The sequence below is a fragment of the Schistocerca piceifrons genome, chromosome 4 (assembly GCF_021461385.2).
Source record: "Schistocerca piceifrons isolate TAMUIC-IGC-003096 chromosome 4, iqSchPice1.1, whole genome shotgun sequence".
NCBI classification, from domain to species: Eukaryota; Metazoa; Arthropoda; class Insecta; order Orthoptera; family Acrididae; genus Schistocerca; species Schistocerca piceifrons.
Window position 1 is genome coordinate 434,918,183 of NC_060141.1, and position 19,864 is coordinate 434,938,046.

General features: G+C 44.1%; 1 long non-coding RNA gene and 1 pseudogene across 1 annotated transcript in view; both read left to right on the forward strand.

Annotated features, from left to right (window-relative positions):
- The window catches only part of LOC124796426, a 687,048-nt gene that overhangs the window by 481,975 nt on the left and 185,209 nt on the right, over positions 1 to 19,864 (forward strand). The window lies entirely within an intron of this gene.
- Positions 1,036 to 1,153, forward strand: LOC124796799 (annotated as a pseudogene).

The following is a 19,864-nucleotide window of genomic DNA, read 5'->3' on the forward strand; positions in this document are numbered from 1 at the left end:
TACGGCAAACGGTAGCTGGTTGCTAAATGATAAGCTCAAAAGTAACAACGTAAATATTTTCAAAGATTTCAGCAATGTGGAATGCTTGTTTTATTAATGCAACGAGTTAATAGAAATACTGTCTTAACATTACTGAACAACCAAGAAATAACAAATAATCATACTATTTAATATGTGTCACGACATGGAAATGATTTCACAAAAAAGTTCGTGTTTTCATTGTTGGTGCTACCTTATCATTTAAATACGTTTACCTTAGCAATATTTGTCAGTCTTAGAAATGTAAACATCTGAATATGAAAGTGATAAGTGATGTTGATGGGTTTATTGGTTTTGTTCTGTGTACCAGATAAAAAAATTTGCAACAAAAATGTAAGTAAATACATTAGTGACATACAACTCAAGTGAGTTACACACTAACAGAAATTAAGCTCTATGCACAACGTTAAATTTCGTATATAATCTCACTCACATATCCAGCAAGTAATCCCCATCTCTTCAGATTAATGTGCATGTAAAATTAATGACCTGATGATAGCAATAAGTTGTCTAAAACCGTTGTGCTAATCAATATTTGTAAAAAGTCACTGAAGCAATAAAAATTGTTTCAGAAAATTGTTTACCTTGTCCTCACGACACCACACCATCACTCGTCATTGTTAAGAGTAATTGTAATAAGTTATTTGCTTGTGTTCTTCTACAATTCCGCTTGATGAAAAATGAAGTAAAACCTATATAACAGTTACTTTTCGCAACGTAAAGAATAAGGAAATCTGCGTTCGTAGAGAGCTAGCAGAACTCTGATACACGTGCATCTATCTTTAAGAAACTGGCTTGTTTTGGTTTTGTCTTGTTTCCCTGCTATCCAAGCAGGGAATTGTCATTGTGTTTCTTTTGATGGAAAACCAGAAGATCCCAGATATTCAGAGTCGCTTGCAGAATTTCTAAGGACACCTGTCAGTGAACAAAAGCACAGTAAGTGGTTGTGCGAGGTGTCATTGGGCTGCGTCATTAGGCTCCTCCAACCTGCATTCAGGCAACGGCCTTGCCGCAGTGGATACACCGGTTCCCGTCAGATCACCGAAGTAAAGCGCTGTCGGGCGTGGCCGGCACTTGGATGTGTGACCATCCGGGCCACCATGCGCTGTTGCCATTTTTCGGGGTGCACTCAGCCTCGTGATGCCAATTGAGGAGCTACTCGACCGAATAGTAGCGGCTCCGGTCAAAGAAAACCATCATAACGACCGGGAGAGCGGTGTGCTGACCACACGCCCCTCCTGTCCACATCCTCAGCTGAGGATGACACAGCGGTCGGATGGTCCCGATGGGCCACTTGTGGCATGAAGACGGAGTGCTGTGCTGAACCTACATTGAGGATCTAGCACTTTCCGATTTCGATCTGTTTGGTCCAATGAAGATTGCACTCTGCGAGAAGCAGTATGTGGATGATGGGGAGGTCATTGGTGCACCGAAATTTTGGCTCCGATGTCGACCATAGAGTGGTACCATGCGTTCCTACAGGCCCTCACAATAAGGCGGCGTACGGCCGTAGCAATGAACGGAAATTATGTTCAAAACTAAGGTTTTGTAGCCAAAAGAGTGGTGAATAATATGATGTATTGGAATCCTGAATAAACCATCTTTCAGGAAAACAGGTGTTGCATTACTTATTGAACGGCCCTCGAACTTGAAGAAATGATGAACATTTCGTAGAATTGAAGGCATGTCTCGCAGCTCAATTCTTCTCTTTGTAACTTACATAATTCCGCCAATTTTCAGCTGTAACGGTGCAGAGCACCTTTAAGTCTGTGGTTGCATACACAAGACTTTGACCAGAGAAGTTTGTGAATCTGTGAAAGCCTCCTCCTCCAGCCTTTGTCAGTATTAGATAAAGGTAAAATCACGCGTGAAACTGCTATGGTAGCACTCGGTATCTCCAACGGTCAGAATAATTCTCTAGCGGAAGCCGTGGGTGGACGCAGTGGAGCAGGCCACCGTTGGTAAACTTTGGTCTAGTGTTAGGAGCTGCAAGGTTCCTCCATATAGTATTCCGAATGCTCTTCAACTGCTTAGGGTATCGCTAAGTACTTTGGCCATCGGTTTTGCAAAGGTAACGGTTTCATTACGTGAATTTAGGGCGTTTCATTTGCGTTTTGAACCACCTGACCGTAGCCCAACCTATTCACTTGTAATAAGAGTAAACGTTTCCAAATTGCCTTCATTCATTGCGGGAATGTTGCACTCGGTGATTTTCGTGTAGATTCCGATTTAAATAAATGGATTTATGCATTTTTCTTTGTGTTTTGAACCATTTGGCAGTAAGTCAACCGATTCAACCAGCAGTACCCGTAAATGTATCTGAATTGCTCTTATTCGTTATTTACTCGTAAAATATCGTGGCAGTGTCTTCTTTGTGGACTGCATAAGTTTACGATTCTAAGAAGTGAATTTATGCTACTTCGTTTTTGACTTGAACTACGTGGGTGTTGATCACTTGGGCTGTATTAGGATACGTGTAATGCTCCGTAACGCTTTTGTGCGTAATAGGCTTTATTTTAACATGCTATCCTAATGTTTAGTAGCAATTAGGCGGTCGTTTTTCCAACATATTTTTTCTTGGTTCAGACATTCTCTGTTCAGCTCTGAAGTGTGTGTTTCTGTTACTATGAATAGTAGCATGTGTTCTCTACATCTATATACACTGACGGAAAAAGTATCGCAACACCAAAAAGTAATTAACCTAAAGGAATGAAATTTCGGGAATCTGCATTTGTCTAGGTAACATATTTAAGTGATTAACAATGCAAGATCATAGGTCTATGTAATCGCAAGATGATCCACTGAAAATGTGAAGTTCTGGTACGTTAATAGCCTGTGTAACCGCGAGAATGTTGAATGCAAGCTTGCAGACATGCATGCATTTTGTTGTACAGGTGCCGCATGTCAATTTGCGGGATGGAGTTCATGCCTGTTGCAGTTGGTCGGTCAGTACAGGGACGGTTAGTGCTGGTTGTCTGTCGAGACTGATCTGGTGATCGAGAAGGTCAAGGCAACGTGTCGGTACACTCTAGAGCATGTTGGGTTATAATAGCGGTATGTGGGCGAGCGTTATCCTTGTGGAAAACGCCCCCTGGAATGCTGTTTACGAATGGCAGCGCAACAGGTCGAATCACAAGATTGACTGCAGTTTTCCAGTCAGCGTGCATGGGATAGCCACGAGAGTGCTCTTGCAGTCATACGAAATCACATGCCAAGTATGGATCTAGTGTGTCTAGAACGTAGGAAGGTTGATTGCAGACTCTCAGCTGGCCTGCTTCTAACCAACACACTGGTGTCACTGGCACCGAGGCAGAATCAGCTTTCATCATAAACACAACAGAACCCACCCAGCCTTCTAATGAGCTCTCACTTGACACCACTGCAGCCACAAATGGTGGTGGTTTGGGGTCAGCGGAATGCACGCTACAGCGTACGTGGCTCGGAACTGTCATTGAAGTAACCGATTTGTAACTGTTGATGGTGCCAACTGCTGCTCAAATTGCTGCTGCAGATAAAGTACGATGCGCCAAAGCCATACGCCGAACACGATGGTCTTTCCTCTCGGTATTGCCACGTGGCCGTCCGGAGCCCGGTCTTTTTGCGACCGTACATTCTCGTGAACACCGCTGCGAGCAATCGTGTACAGTTCCTACATTCCTGCCACGTCTTGCTGCAGTTTCGAAGAAGGAAAATCTAGCTTTTCGTACCCCTGTTACACGAATACGTTCAGACTCAGTGAGGTGTTGATAATGGCGGCTTTGTCGCCTTAAAGGTATTCTTGACTAACATCAACTCACCATGTCCAATCATAAAGGTAGCTAACGCTTCGGACACTTGCAGACTGATTTCCACCCTCGTAGAGGCGCTGCTAGCGCCACTCTTACGCAGCTGGCCCGAAATCTGGATAGACATCAGCTTTCAGATGTAGAAATACGTCTACCAACTATCGTTTATGTCACACAACTCCTTCTCGGTGTTGCGATTTTTTCCCGTCAGTGTATAATTGTCAAAAAAAAAAATGGTTCAAATGGCTCTGAGCACTATGGGACTTAACACCTGAGGTCATCAGTCCCCTAGAACTTAGAACTACTTAAACCTAACCAACCTAATGACATCACACACATCCATGCCCGAGGCAGGATTCGAACCTGCGACCGTAGCAGTCGCGCGGTTCCGGACTGCGCGCCTAGAATCGCGAGACCACCGCGGGCGGCTATAATTGTCAATAGTGTATCTTCTTCTGTCGTTGTGAATATCCTGTTAGTGAATTTATTTTCTTTTATACTGTATCACAGCATTAAGATATGGGACTTAAGTTAACCATAGAATAAATTTCTTAGGATGTAATTATTCTTTTAATCAACAAGTAGTACCTATGGCACCTTCCCAATGATAAGTCATTAAAAATGATTTGCTAAGCAGCTGGCTTACCATTCTTGTGAACTCTAAAATTTCTCATCAAAATCTACACACATACTCCGCAATCCACCGTATGGTGTGTGGCGGAGGGTACCACGTATCACTACAAGTCATAGCCTTTCCAGTTCCACTCGCAAACAGAGCGAAGGAAAAACGATTGTCTATAAGCCTCTGTACGAGCCCTATTTAATCGCTTCTTATCTTTGTGATCCTTACACTAAATGCACGTTGACGGCAGTGGAATCCATCTGCAGTCGATCTCAGATGCCGGTTATCTGCATTTGCGCAGCGGTACTTTGCGGAAAGAGCGTCATCTTCCCTCCAGGAATCCCATTTGATTTCACCAAGTATCTCCGTAATATTTGCCTGATGACCGAATCTACTGGTAACAAATCTAGCAGTACGCCTCGGAATTGCTTCAACGTCTTTCATTAATCCAACATGGCGGGGAGTGCCAAACATTCGGAGAATAGAAATGGTTCAAATGGCTCTGAGCACTATGGGACTCAACATCTGAGGTCATCAGTCCCCTAGAACTTAGAACTTCTTAAACCTAACTAACCTAAGGACATCGCACACATCCACGCCTGAGGCAGGATTCGAACCTGCGACCGTAGCGGTCGCGCGGTTCCAGACTGAAGCGCCTAGAACCGCTCGGCCACAAAGCCGGCACTTGGAGAATACTCAAGAATACATCACACTAACGTTCTATACGCCATCTCCTTTACTGATGAGCTACACTTTCCCAAAATCCTTCGAACAGAACGAAGTCCATCGGTCGTCTTTTCTACTACCAACCTGACGTCCTCATTCCATTTCATATCGCTTTGCAACGGTACACCTACATATTCAATCTATGTGAGTGTGTCGAGCAGCGTATTATTAATGCTTTTTTGAACGTTAGAGGTTTGTTTTCCTACTCATCCGCATTAACTTAATATTTTTACATTTAGAGCAAGTTGCCATTCATCATACCAAATAGAAATTCTGTCTAAGTCATCTTGTATCCCCCTACAGTCACTCAAGGACGACCCCTCTTGTACACCACAGCGCCATCAGCAAACACCCGTAAATCTCTGTTCACGCTCTCAAAAAATGTTCAAATGTGTGTGAAATCTTATGGGACTTAACTGATAAGCCCCTAAGCTTACACACCACTTAACCTAAATTATCCTAAGGACAAACACACACACCGATGCCCGAGGGAGGACTCGAACCTCCGCCGGGATAAGCCGCACAGTCCATGACTGCAGCGCCCTAGACAGCTTGGCTAATCCCGCGCGGCGTTCACGCTCTCCGCCAGGTCATTTATGTATAGAGAGAATATGAGCGGTAAAGAATAGGTTTGTGCCACCTTAATGTAGCCCTGTGCAAATTGCAGTGATGACCGTGGTGTCTGCTGCGGTATCCCAAATTATCACAACTTCTCGATGTGGTTTACAAGAGCGACGGAGTATTACAATCTGTCTGATGAAAAGCATATACATTTTGCCCGCCCGGTTAGCCGCGCGGTCTAACGTACTGCTTTCCGGGCCGGAAGGTGTGCCAGTCCCCGGCATGAAGCCGCCAGGCGGATTAGTGTCGAGGTCAGGTGTGCCGGCCAGTCTGTGGATGGTTTTTAAGGCAGTTTTCCATCTGCCTCGGCGAATGCGGGCTGATTCCCTTTATTCCGCCTCAGTTACACTATTTCGGCGATTGCTGCGCAAACACTTTCTCCACGTACGCGTACACCATCATTAATCTACCACGCAAACATGGGGGTTACACTCGTCTAGTGTGAGACGTTCCCGGGGGTGGTCCACTGGGGGCGGAACCACACAATAACCCTGGTTTCGGTGTGGGGCGTGAGGTAAGAACTCAATAACATTACATCTGAATACATTATCGGAAACGAGCCGTGACAAACTAATATAAACGCAAGAAATTAGGTCGCAACGGTACAGTGTCCACTGTATATTTTGTATGTTTATGAGTCTGCTTTCGGATGTTGTTAATATCTCTCCAAGCAGTTCATCTATCAAGAGGTGGGAAACAATGAGAGGATGCATGTTTTACGAAATAAAAGTGCTGGTTCCGAAAAACAAATAAGCGTCAAAGGGCATAGCGGATGCCGTAGGCCGCAATCGGCAGTGCGACACCGACAGTGTGGTTAGGGCGCAGGCCGTGAGCATGCATAATAATAAAGCTCACAGCATCTGGAGAAGGTGACTGGGTCGGTCGTCGAAATATCGTGCAGAAAACTGGAATCAACATCTGGAGTAACCACTCGAAAGCACGCCGTTAATCAGTCACGCCGAGAAAACCTGAGATGTAACGGTTTCCGCGTAAACTATCGACAGCCCAGCGATTCATCTTCGTCAGATGGTGTGTCTCGGTTGTGCCTGAGGTATGTATTTCAGAATCTAGCAGGTCTGCCATCGTTTTTTGCATCAATTGACAGGGAAGACTGCGTCCACTAAATTCTTTGCAGAAGAATGGGATACCCGGAAGTATTTAGAATTATCGCAGATGACAGAAATGATTCACTATATGTGTGCTACAGTCTTTTCTTCTGAAGGTACAAACATTCCTCGAGAAAAAAATGGCTCTGAGAACTATGGGACTTAACTGCTGAGGTCCCCTAGAACTTAGAACTACTTAAACCTAACTAACCTAAGGACATTACACACATCCATGCCCGAGGCAGGATTCGAACCTGCGACCGTAGCGGTCGCGCGGTTGCAGACTGTAGTGCCTAGAACCGCTCGGCCACTCCGGCCGGCTTCCTCGAGAAATGTAACGCTTTCCCAAATGTGCAAAACTGTTCCAAACTACAACATGATCACATACTAAGGAACAAATACACTATTCAAGTTCAAAAGTGTTACAATGGAGAAAATCTTGTTAATATTTATTTAATATTCTATGTGTTACATTATTATACTATTACACACCAATCAGTAAGTGACATCAAATTAAAAATAACTAATATAAAAAAAACAGTTAGAACTTAAAAAGAGTTTGGCAACTTGGCACAAGTTTCCATTTTCGGAGACAGAGAAAGTTGTAGAGAAAGTAACAAGACTTAGTTCACTTGCGAGTATCAAATGTTCCATGATAAAGGCATCATTTTGTTTCTGGGTACAAAGTGGGACACGACTCTTCGTGAAGTATGGCTTAACCGTCCGCAAGTTATGTAACTAGTTATAAAAATACGGTGTATAGAATTTTACTCACCATGAAATTCTGTAACTGATGAGTTAAGAGTAAGCTCAAAATAACTTCAACATGTCATGCAGCACTTAAACATGTAGAATTTGTAATAATGTTTACAACCGCTGTACGAAACACAACCTCATGTCTCACAACAACAAAAAGAATAAAAACTTGACACAAACAGCTTATGGTGGTCTCTAGTGCAAGGGCCTTATTGTGATTCTAAAATTGATCACTAGATCGACCCGCTGACTAGGAAACATCATGTATTCCTAGGTACACTATGCTCCAAGGACAACACTCCCCTCGGCTGGCCGTGGTGGCCGAGCGGTTCTAGGCACTACAATCTGGAACCGAGCGACCGCTACGGTCGCAGGTTCGAATCCTGCCTCGGGCATGGATGTGTGTGTTGTCCTTAGGTTAGTTAGGTTTAATTAGTTCCAAGTTCTAGGCGACTGATGGCCTCAGATGTTAAGTCCCATAGCGCTCAGAGCCATTTGAACCATTTTGAACACTCCCCTGTAAAAATAAAGAGAGTATTCGTCCCTAAAATAGTATTATGGTGTCAATGAGTTAACATGAGGAAGAAATCTCAGAGAATGAACGTTTGGAGCTCAGCAATGTATGGACGCGAAAAAAGGGACTGTTGTCAAACACAAATAGAAGTGAATGGAAGCATTTGAGATGTGATGCTGTAGAAGAAGAAAATTAGGTGGACCGCTAAATGATGTGGTTCCCTGCAGTATTGGTAAGGAAAGAAATATATGGAAAGCACTGACAAGAGGAATGGACAGAATGATAGCACATGTATTAAGACAGCAGGAAATAAATTCCATAGTACTAGAGCGTTAGAGAGCCAAAACTGGAATACATCGAACAAAAAATGGATAAAAGTGTTACTCTGAGATGAAGGCGCTGACACAGGAGAGGAAGTTGAGGTAGGTTATAACAAATCAGTGAGTAAACTGATAACCGAAAACAAAACTAGAACGAAATTTCAGGTTTAAGACGACTTTACCTCTTTTATTCCATACAGAATCGGTGTCATGGGGCTGATGAATCAGGCCAATCTCAGAAGCATTAACGCCTGACAGTGCATTTACGGCACCACTGAGTCGGATTAGTAGACTATAGACTCCTTGCAGAGGTGTGATCAGCAAGTAGGCAGGCAAATGGAGGTGAGAAAGGAAGGCAGTGGAGCTGCAGCCGGTGGAGTGAGGCTACAGGTATCCGCTCAATAGCGGAGGCGGCGGAGGGTTCGCTGAGAGGCGCGGCCGGCTGGATGGCGGCCACACCGCAGCACACCACGTGCGCGCCGTACTACGAGCCTCGGTGGGCGCGCCGCCGCCGCCGCCGCCGCCGCCGCCGGGATCAATACGCCGGCCCCACCCTGCGCTCGCCGCGCCGGACACGCGCCCCTGCCGGCCTGCAGCCCGCAGCGCAGCCTGCAAACCCGCCGACTTACCTGCCAGTGTCCGCCTGCACCACTGGCCACCAGCAAGGATAACGAATATCGAAACATTCCTTATAATCCGTGTACAGTACCGTGACGTAAACTGTACTCATTGGTTCCGACCGATCGCCGTGTCATTCTCTGCCAATGACGTCATTGGATGTGGTATACAGGTGCGTGGGGTCAGCAACACCGATCTCCAGGCCATCGTCAGTTTTGCTGACCTGGATCCACTAGTGACCCGGTCTAGTACTCCCGCCAACATAAAAATCCACTTCCAACGCATGGCAGTCAGCCGCGTTGATCATTCACCTATGGAGGCAGACAGTAGAAAGATCACGGGATTAAATTTGTAGGTGATTAAAATTAAGCACACTGAGCTGCCATCTCAGGCAGTAACAACGGCCCTAACCCGGCTAGACATTGGGTCCAACTGAGCTTGGATGACAGATGACGCTATTACATGCTGTTTCTGTGGTGTCACCGCCAGACACCATACTTGCTAGGTGGTAGCCTTTAAATCGGCTGCGGTCCGTTAGTATACGTCGGACCCGCGTGTCGCCACTGTCAGTGATTGCAGACCGAGCGCCACCACACGGCAGGTCTAGAGAGACTTACTAGCATTCGCCCCAGTTGTACAGCCGACTTTGCTAGCGACGCTACACTGACAAATACGCTCTCATTTGCCGAGACGATAGTTAGCATAGCCTTCAGCTACGTCATTTGCTACGACCTAGCAAGGCGCCGTATTCAATCGATATTTATCTTGAAGCATGTACAGTCACGAGAGATGTTCTACAATTATGGATTAAAGTTAAGTATTATATCAACTACGTACTTTATTTGCTACTATTAATTCCCTTAACTGTTCCAGAACTCGCGTCAGTCAGCGTGTAATTAAACGCGTGCATTTCGGCCTCCTCTAGCAACACAGTGTTGGCTCTTCTGCCAACACTTCAGTTTCAACTTTATGCCACATTTCATCAGTAGTAGTGACTATTAAGTGGTATAGTGACATTCGCTCGGCAACTCGTGACTCGATCTGGAGACCGATCTGGCCAGGGCAACAGCCAAACATCTTCTTTACTGAGGTAGGTCAGGATATCATGCACAGCAGGCGTTCTTGGATTATTTTTTCTATAAATAAAATAAAATCACTGTACAAGTCTGCGACATTATCACTAGTCTATAGCCGGCCGGAGTGGCTGTGCGGTTCTCGGCGCTACAGTCTGGAGCCGAGCGACCGCTCCGGTCACAGGTTCGAATCCTACCTCGGGCGTGGATGTGTGTGATGCCCTTAGGTTAGTTAGGTTTAATTAGTTCTAAGTTCTAGGCGACTGATGACCTCAGATAAGTCGCATAGTTCTCAGAGCCATTTGAACCATTGAACTAGTCAATACAGTTGTCTGCCTTGATGGCTATTTACATTTTCATTTATTAATAATATACACCTTAATGAGCCTCTACCGCAGCCATCATCACAATCTGTCAAAAAAAAGGGGGAATAACTTTTTCTACCAGAATACAATAACATTTTCCATAGAACAAACCGAAAACATACCACATTTGAAATCTCGGTACATTGTACCTCGTCAGTTCACCGATACACTTGTCTCTTGACCAGTGCTGTTTAGTTAGAGAAACTGTCTTAAGTAATAGCGATTTCTTAACGAACAAAAGGCCGGCCGGTGTGGCCGAGCGGTTCTAGGCGCTTCAGTCCGGAACCGCGGAACCACTACGGTCATAGGTTCGACTCCTGCCTCGAGCATAGATGTGTGTGATGTCCTTAGGTTAGTTAGGTTTAAGTAGTTCTACGTTCTAGGGGACTGACGACCTCAGATGTTAAGTCCCATAGTACTCAGAGCCATCTGAACCATTTTTGAACGAACAAAAGCTTTCAGATTAAATTCGTACTTTGAAATTTTCCAAACTTACTGGTGTAGTAATGTGGGCAGCCTGAGCCGAGGATTGTGCTTGCCTCTTGCAATACCCCTTTCTAAAAATTATCTGTTGTGTCTAAAACTTTGCGTAACTATTGTGGACAAATGAGTCCAATGAGTCCATATGTTAACATTTATATTTTAAAAACTTCCTGGCAAATTGAAACTGTGTGCCGGACCGAAACTCGATCTTGGGACCTTTGCCTTCCGCGGGCAAGTGCTCTGCCATCTGAGCTACCCAAGCACGACTCACGCCCCTCCTCACAGCTTCACTTCTGCCATTCTGGAAACGTTTATATTATCTGCACAAATAAATGCGGTAGCGGCCTTCAGTTTTAGCAGACGCCTCGCTCTTCGCTTTTGTCTTTTACCATCCTGATCTCCCCATGTAAGCATCGTTCCCTGTACGTCTGAATAATTTATAATTTATTAAACTAATACTCAACCAAAATGTGTTCGAGTGATTTATTGCTATACCACTACACATATTTATGTTAACTACCATTCTATTTTCAGTTTTATTTTCCAATTTTTTGCGGGAGATCCCCAACATTTCCACGTGGCAACCACTCGCTATTGGTATGACTTTGTTACAAATTATCATTATCACTTTTTCTCTTAATGTATAACGTGAACCTGCAGTTATTCAAAGACAGTTTTGACTAAATACACAGCATAGAGCGATTACGAGTTCGTGTTATGCAACTTACATTTCAAAAATTCAATCGGTCCACATATTTAGTTGCGCTGCTCCCAACACCGACCTGGAACAACTACATCATGCATTACTAAACAGCTTTGGCATTTATTTAGTGAGCGGAAATGGAAGCCAACTCACACTGTTGATTGCTTCGTGTGGGCATCGACCGCAGGTCGCGACAGATGAGGCCATGTTTGCAGCGTCAACACAACAATTAAACATAACAGCCGCGATATGGTGACGATACCAAAGTCGACAGCTCTTTCTACGTTAACTAGTTAAGTAATGCCCTTGCTACATATTTCAATAATAAAGTCATTATGTTTTATGTCCTCAACTTACGAAAAGAAAAAGAGATCGCGATACAGCTTTACGCAACTTACAGTAACAATGAAGTTACATTAAACATTGCTTTGTATAATTTTAAATGCATACGCCAAATTGTTTTTAACAACTGTCCATTTTCTTTTTCTTTTTATATATTATTTTGTATGAAATGACCGGATGCCATTTTTTATGAAATGACTCAATGTTCAATGTACTTACTTTGAATATTAGCGTGACATTCCCATTTCGTAATTTTTATAGATTATTTTTTTAAACAACTGCAGGCTTAGTTTGTAGACTTTAATGTTAATTCTATTTGACAATTCCAGTTGCATTTAACGCCACCTAACGGTCGCAGATTCTTATTTAAGTAGGCTACTCTCTGGGTAGCAATATTCATGGTACAAGTGTACAGGAGAATTGACAGGAAGTTGTGTATCGAGATTTTCAATGTAGCATATCTTCGAGTTGTTGAATTCAATGTGTTGTTTTATTTATTGTAGAAAAATTACTTCTAATTTGTTCTGTTTGTGGGGCAGATTCTGGTGACGGCTGTCCCCGAAACGCGTTAAGGCTGCAACTTTTTGTATTTGTATTTTTCGCTATCGAAGTTGCTAGGAATAGGAACGTTAATAATACAATCAGTAAGAAATAATGACAAATAAATGTCTCAAATGACTTGGATTAGAAAGAAACGAAAATTTTAAGCCTCTTTGTATGAAAACAGCACCGAGTAACACTGCCGCGAATTCTTCATGATGGACCACAGACAGCCGACTGAACGATACTTGTTTACGGCGAGGCGCGGTACAGAACCTTTTCTGGAGGATTTAAAAGTGCAATGTACTTCTGGAAACCCAGCGGTAGCTGCACAGCCGCGCGGACGCAAAACGATTCATAGAATTTATTTATTTTACATTGTTTGAAAGATAAAAATAGAAACGGCGATAGAGATGGGCAATTATGTTGGATCTTGTATTAGCTTGTTTTAAGATACGGAAACCTAGAGAAAATCCCACTGACAACGACTGTAACACGTCATAAAATTACGGTCTGCTGTCCAAATTAGAGGTAATATTATTGTGTACCCAATGGTACCCCATGCCATAACGCCAGATGCTTGGCTCGTGCGACAACGATGAATGGAAGCTCGCAAAGTTAGTTCTCCTCGTAGCCTCAGCACACGGTTATGACATTCGCCATTCAGCGCGCAGAAATGGAACTCGTCTGAAATCCCCGTGTCCAGTCTCCTTGTTGAGGGCATCACTGTCAGCCCCAATATCTCTCCTGTCACGTCAAAGGAAGCCGCAACAATGCTCGCCATGATGATAATCCGTGGTACTCGAGAGCCTGTCGTATTATCTGTATATATACATGTCTTCCTACAAACCAGCCAGTGTCTAGACTCAGGGTAGGCAACACAGCAGTACGGTCCTACTTACAGGAGCGAACAATATAACTGACCTCTCGGGCACTAGTCGATCGGGGCCACTGAAATCCTGTATGACTTTATGACTGTCCTGAACACATGTATTCCATATTCGCGACAGTTGAGAGATTTCGACCAACTCAAGTAGCATTATCGCGAAACCATAAACAGCAGTCTCGACCTTAACCCCGCCGCTGTTGAATTTCTACTCGCGATGGTTATCTGTAGTCGTTTCTCCTTCCTACGCAAGGCATAATAAGATCTTTCCACAAACGACCTGTATCCGTATGTGGTTTGTGAAGTAATATTTTCTTGTATACAGAATGTAGACATCATTTCCACCTACAGTGTTTTATTGTACAGAAATGCAAATCCAAACCTGTAGTTCACTTCATGACAATTTGAGGTCGCTTGCTGCCCTCTTGACGCTCCAATTTTAGTAGCCAGTAGTGTACACAAAGTGAGACCCATCTACGTGTGGAAAAAAATGAAATAATGTACAGTTAATGCTGCCAAGGGAAACGAGTCAGACACGGCCAACCGATTCGGCTCGTATTTGGGAGGCCGCTTGTGTAAAACCTAAAGTCAAAGACTCCAAGATATTTCAGCTCAAAACTTCTCCCGTTTTGAGAAACCATCCCCAAAGCTCATGACGCGCAATCAACTCAGAATTGACGTAGTCGATAGATGATTGAAAACTGAGCAGTTTTCTTCATAATGTACTGCGTCCACAAATGCATATTTTCGTAGAAATAGAAGAAAGATTTGAGAATGCCATTTATGCACCCATAAGGTAAGCGCTATTCAACAAAACCGCCACTGATGTAGCAACCAAGGCATCTGCCTGGGGAGTCGACAACGTTTGTTCGATTGTGAAGCGCATTCTTCCACTATTTTATTTGTATATTTCTGCATTGAAATTGATAGGATTTTTTGTATTTATTAGCCTTCTGAATGACTTGATGCGGCCCGCCATGAATTTCCCTCCTGTGCCAACCTTTTCATCTCAGAGTAGCAACTGCAACCTACATCCTCAATTATTTTCTGGATTTACTTCAATCTCTCTCTTCTTCCACAGTTTTTACCTTCTCCGGCTCCCTCTAGTACAATGGGACTTTTTCCCTGGCGTGTGAACAGATGTCCTATCATCCTGTCCCATCTCCTTGTCAGTGTTTTTCGTAGGTTCCTTTTCTCGTCGATTTTGTGAAAAACCTTCTCATTCCCTACCATATCAGTCCATCTCATTTTCAATAATGTTCTGTAGCACTACATCTCAAAGGCTTCGCTTCTTTTCTGTTCCGGTTTTCTCGAAGTCCATGCCTCACTACTATACTCGTACAATACTGTGCTCCAAATGTAGGTTTTAAGAAATTACTTCCTCAAATTAAGACCTATTTTGATACTAGTCCACGAATGCCCTTTTTTGCCAGTGCTGGTCTGCCTCTTATGCCCAGTGTTCAAATGGTTCAAATGGCTCTGAGCACTATGTGACCTAACATCGGAGGTCATCAGTCCCCTAGAACTTAGAACTACTTAAACCTAACCAACCTAAGGACGTCACACACATCCATGCCCGAGGCAGGATTCGAACCTCCAGTGGTTATTTTGCTGCAAAGGTAACAGAATTCCTTAATTTCGTGTACTTCGTGATCGCCAATTCTGATGTTAAGTTTCTCGCTGTTCTCATTTCTGCTACTTCTTCTTATTTTAGTCTTTCTTCCATTTACTTTCAGTCCATATTCCGTACTCATTACACTGTTAATTTCATTCCAACACACCCTGTAATTCTTCTCCACTTTCACTCAGGATAGCAATATCATCAGCTAATCTTATCATTGATGTCCTTTCACCCTGAATTTTAATGCCTTTATTTTATTTCTGTCATTGCTTCTTCGATGTATAATCTGAACAGTAGAGGCGAAAGACTGCATCCCTGTCTTAAGCCCTTTTTAAACAGAGCACTTCGTTCTTGGTATTCCATTCTTATTGTCTATTCTCGATTCTGTACATATTGTATATTTTTTAATAGAAGGGTTAGTAAAACAATTAGTAGGAATAATACAAGGTAGGAAAATTAAATTCTCAAACGACTTGCATTAGACAAGAATGAAAACTGAAGCCTCGCTGTATGTAAACAATTCCGAGTAACACTGCTGAGGCCGGCCGGAGTGGCCGTGCGTTTCTAGGTGCTTCAGTCTGGAACCGCGCGACCGCTACGGTCGCAGGTTCGAAACCTGCCTCGGGATGAATGTGTGTGACGTTCTTAGGTTAGTTAGGTTTAAGTAGTTCTAAGTTCTAGGGGAATGATGACCACAGATGTTAAGTCCAATAGTGCTCAGAGCCATTTGAACCATTTGATGGGTGGGACGCCGGCCGGTGTGGCCGTGCGGTTCTAGGCGCTTCAGTCTGGAACCGCACGACCGCTACGGTCCCAGGTTCGAATCCTGCCTCGGACATGGATGTGTGTGACGTCCTTAGGTTAGTTAGGTTTAAGTAGTTCTAAGTTCTAGGGGACTGATGACCTCCGATGTTAGGTCACATAGTGCTCAAAGCCATTTGAACCATTTGAACACTGCTGAGAAATTGCTCACGATGGACCACAAATAGTCGCCCGAGCGATGCTTGTTTACAGCGAGGGGCTGTACAGAGCTTTATTTGGAGGTTTCAGAATTGCAATGTGTTTCTGGAAACCCAACGGAATTCCACAGCCGCGCGGATGCAACAGCAATTCATAGTATAATTTATGACCAACTTGCAGCATAGTTTTTCAGGCGATGTTACCGTATGCGCGATGTGCATTAAAATTAATTCCCGATAAAGACAGATTTTAAATGAAAACCAAGTCTGAATTCCGCCAAATTTTCGAAAGGAACGACGTAGTAGTGCGAAGACTGTATTAATTAGATGTTGTTGGTGTCGCGAGTGTATTTGCTTCGAATGTTTGTATGACAGTTACCATCCACATACTTTTTCGAAGGAAAGTGAGGACATGTAAGAGGGTGATTAAAAGAGCCATTGCAGGGCAAACTGGATAAAAATTTAAATCATTTACTAATACAAGTCATTTAAGAAATTAATTCGCCTACCTTGTAATTATTCCTTATTGATTACTTTATTAACCGTCTTATTCCCACCAATTTCGATACGGAAAAAATATAAATAGAAAAAATTGCAGAATGCATTTGCAAATCGAACACAGGGCCTCTACTCCACAGCCAGATGTCTTTTTCGCCACACCAGCGGCGCTTTCGTTGAGAAGTGTTTACTTTATGGATACATAAGCGACTGTCGTAACAGCTTCTTTCCTCGATTTCTAGGAAAATACGCGTTTGTGGATCCCATACATTATAATGAAATACGCCCAGTTTTCGATTATCTACCGATCGTGTCAATTTTGAGTCCATTGCACCTCAAGAGGTTTTGATGTGTTGAACTAAACTATACTGGGTAGCTTTCATTTTAAATTGTACACAAACGACCCCGCAAAACGAGCCGAATGGGTTTGGCCGTCTCTGAGGCCTTCCCTTTGTGAGAGAAATCGAAAAGTAAGATACCGTTTTTCTTATATAAACCAGTATTTACGAAACTATTTCCCATTTTCAGCAGCTGCAAAAAGGCAAGAAGAAAAAACTTGAAGATAGATATAATTATAACGAATTCATTAGAGCTGCCTCGCCTGAACGAAGCCTGTTGATCATGATATGCACGAGAGTTTCAGTAGCGACAATCGCAAATGGGTCCTGACTTCAGAAACACTGTGCTTCTTTTCCAGCACTATCTGGAGAATGTCGTCGAGCGAATGTGACGTACTTTTCCTGGTACATATGCGTCGTGCGTCGTGAATATCAAACAAGAAAAAACCGCATAGCTGGTTAGTCTAATATTTGCGTACTGCTGCTCTTCTGCTGCCCTTTCCACCCGCAGCCAGATTCCAAAGGTGGTTTCTGTAAACAAAAAGCTCTGATGCAAATATCGTCTGTAAATTATTTGCACGTTCTCCAGGCGACGTTACTGTACGCATCGAAAAGCCGGCCCGCATACATGTTGAGGCAGCCAAGATAGGACATGCTGCAATACATCTCCCCACAATACCCTACAAGTTGCGGAAACGGGCAGGCCAGTTCATTCTCCGAATACCCTATCGTTCCTAGAGCTCCCCCACCTGCTCTGTTCGACGCGGTCGCCCATTCTCGCCCATAACACTGAGTTCAGGACCGAATGCGTCCCTCAAAAGACGTACATGGGGAAGGAGTAGTACATCGTCAGAATAACGTCGATCAGTGAGCGTATCGTGTTCAAAGAGTTGGAGGACAGCACGCAGAAACAACATTATGCTTCCCCATACCATAATAACTGGACCACCAAAACGATCATGCTCTACAGTGTTACTAGATGTATTACGTTTTCCCACGGCTCGCCATATGAGGGTAGGTCCAGAGTCATTACTCAGACTGAATCAGCTATCATCCGAGACGAGCTCTCGAACACACTCCCCTTTGGTCCACTCCCTACGCTCTTCGCACCGCCGATGTGCGAGCGTCAACACAAAAAAACGTACTGGTCTTTGAGCAAGGAGACCACGACAATGCAGTTGGGCTGCACTGTTTGGGGGAGAAGATCAGACAGCGAGGTCATCGATATCATCGGACTAGGGAAGGACGGGGAAGGAAGTCGGTCGTGCCCTTTCAAAGGAACCAACCCGGCATTTGCCTGGAGCGGTTTAGGGAAATCAGGATGGCCAGACGCGGGATTGAACCGTCGTCCACCCGAATGCGAGTCCAGTGTGCTAGCGACTGCGCCACCTCGCTCGGTCGACCATGCAGTCACCGAGCCACTGTGGAGAGTGAGATAGCGTGCCCTGCAGTGCTGTTAACTGTAGTTGCAATTTCGCATACTGTCCGACGTGAGTCTGTTGCACAATGTAGCGGTGATACGAGATGCGGCTATAAAATAATTGGTCTGATCCCGTCACAGAGTAAGTGCGCATGCAGCTAAAATGTACGACCAATACCCGTGCAGCGTGAAGCCTCCTCGGTCGATTGCGCCTTCACTGGTGTCTGTACACAAATCAGTTTGGCCCTGGCCTTCGTTTGTGTAAGAGCTGCTATTTCGTTTTGGCTGAAAACTGCTAAGCCAACGGCCTTGCCGCAATGGTGACAGCGGTTTCCGTCAGATTACCGAAGGTAGGCACTGTTGGGCTGGGCTAGCACTTGGATGGGTGACCATCCGGTCTGCCGAGCGCTGTTGGCAAGCGGGTTGATTCAGACCTTGTGAGGCAAACTGAGGAGCTACTTGACTGAGATGTAGCGGCTCCGGTCTCGGAAACTGACATACGGATGGGGGAGCGGTGTGCTGATCACTTGCCTCTCCATATCTGCATCCAGAGACGCATGTGAGCTGAAGATCACACGGCGGCCGGTCGGTACCGTTTAGCCTTCATGGCCTGTTCGGACGGAGTTTAGTTTAGTTTGGAAAATGATAAGTGGATTAACAGAGCAACGAATTGTCGTGAAGCTTTACATGAGACTTCGAAAAACCGCTGCTGAAACCCATCTTTCACTAAAAGGAGTATATAGCGAAGACTGTTTATCACTTACGGAACACTTTGAGTGGTTCAAGTGTTTACAAGATACCCGAAAAGAAACTGGAGGTGACTCACGCCCGGGATGCCTTTTAATACCAAATGCGGATGGAAACACCGAAAAAGTAGGTAATCTGATTCGATATGACTGTCGGTTGAGTATTCGACCGATTGCTGAAAGTGTATGGCTTGACAAAGAATGCGCATGGAAAATTTTACGCAACCAATTTAATAAGAGAAAACTGTGCGCAGAGCTGGTCCCGAAAATTCTCACGATCGAACAAAAAGGAACTCGTAAAAACGTTTGTACTGACACTTTGAATATTATTGAAAATACTCCTAATTACTTGGAAAGAGTGATAACAGGTGATGAATCTTGGTTTTTCACTTATGATCCAGAAAATAAGCCCCAGCCCATGCACTAGAGGGGCCAACTTCACCCAGAGCGGAGAAAGCTCGGACGAACGAATCAAGATTCAGAGCGAGGATTGTTTTTTCAACATTCATGGAATTGTATATCTTCACTAGGTTCCTGAAGATCAAACTATTAATCAGCATTACTACCTGGAGGTACTTGCTAAACTCCGTAAGAAAAAAAGAGAATAAGAACGATCCGAATTGTGGAAAAACAAGTCACGTGCTCTGCGTCAAGACCGCGCACCATCTCATACCGCACTGTCTGTTAGGTGGTTCCTAACAAAACGCCAGTACCCGATTGTTAGACTACCCAATTTATTCTCCTGACCCACAACCATGTGACTTTCATCTGTTCGCCAAGGTT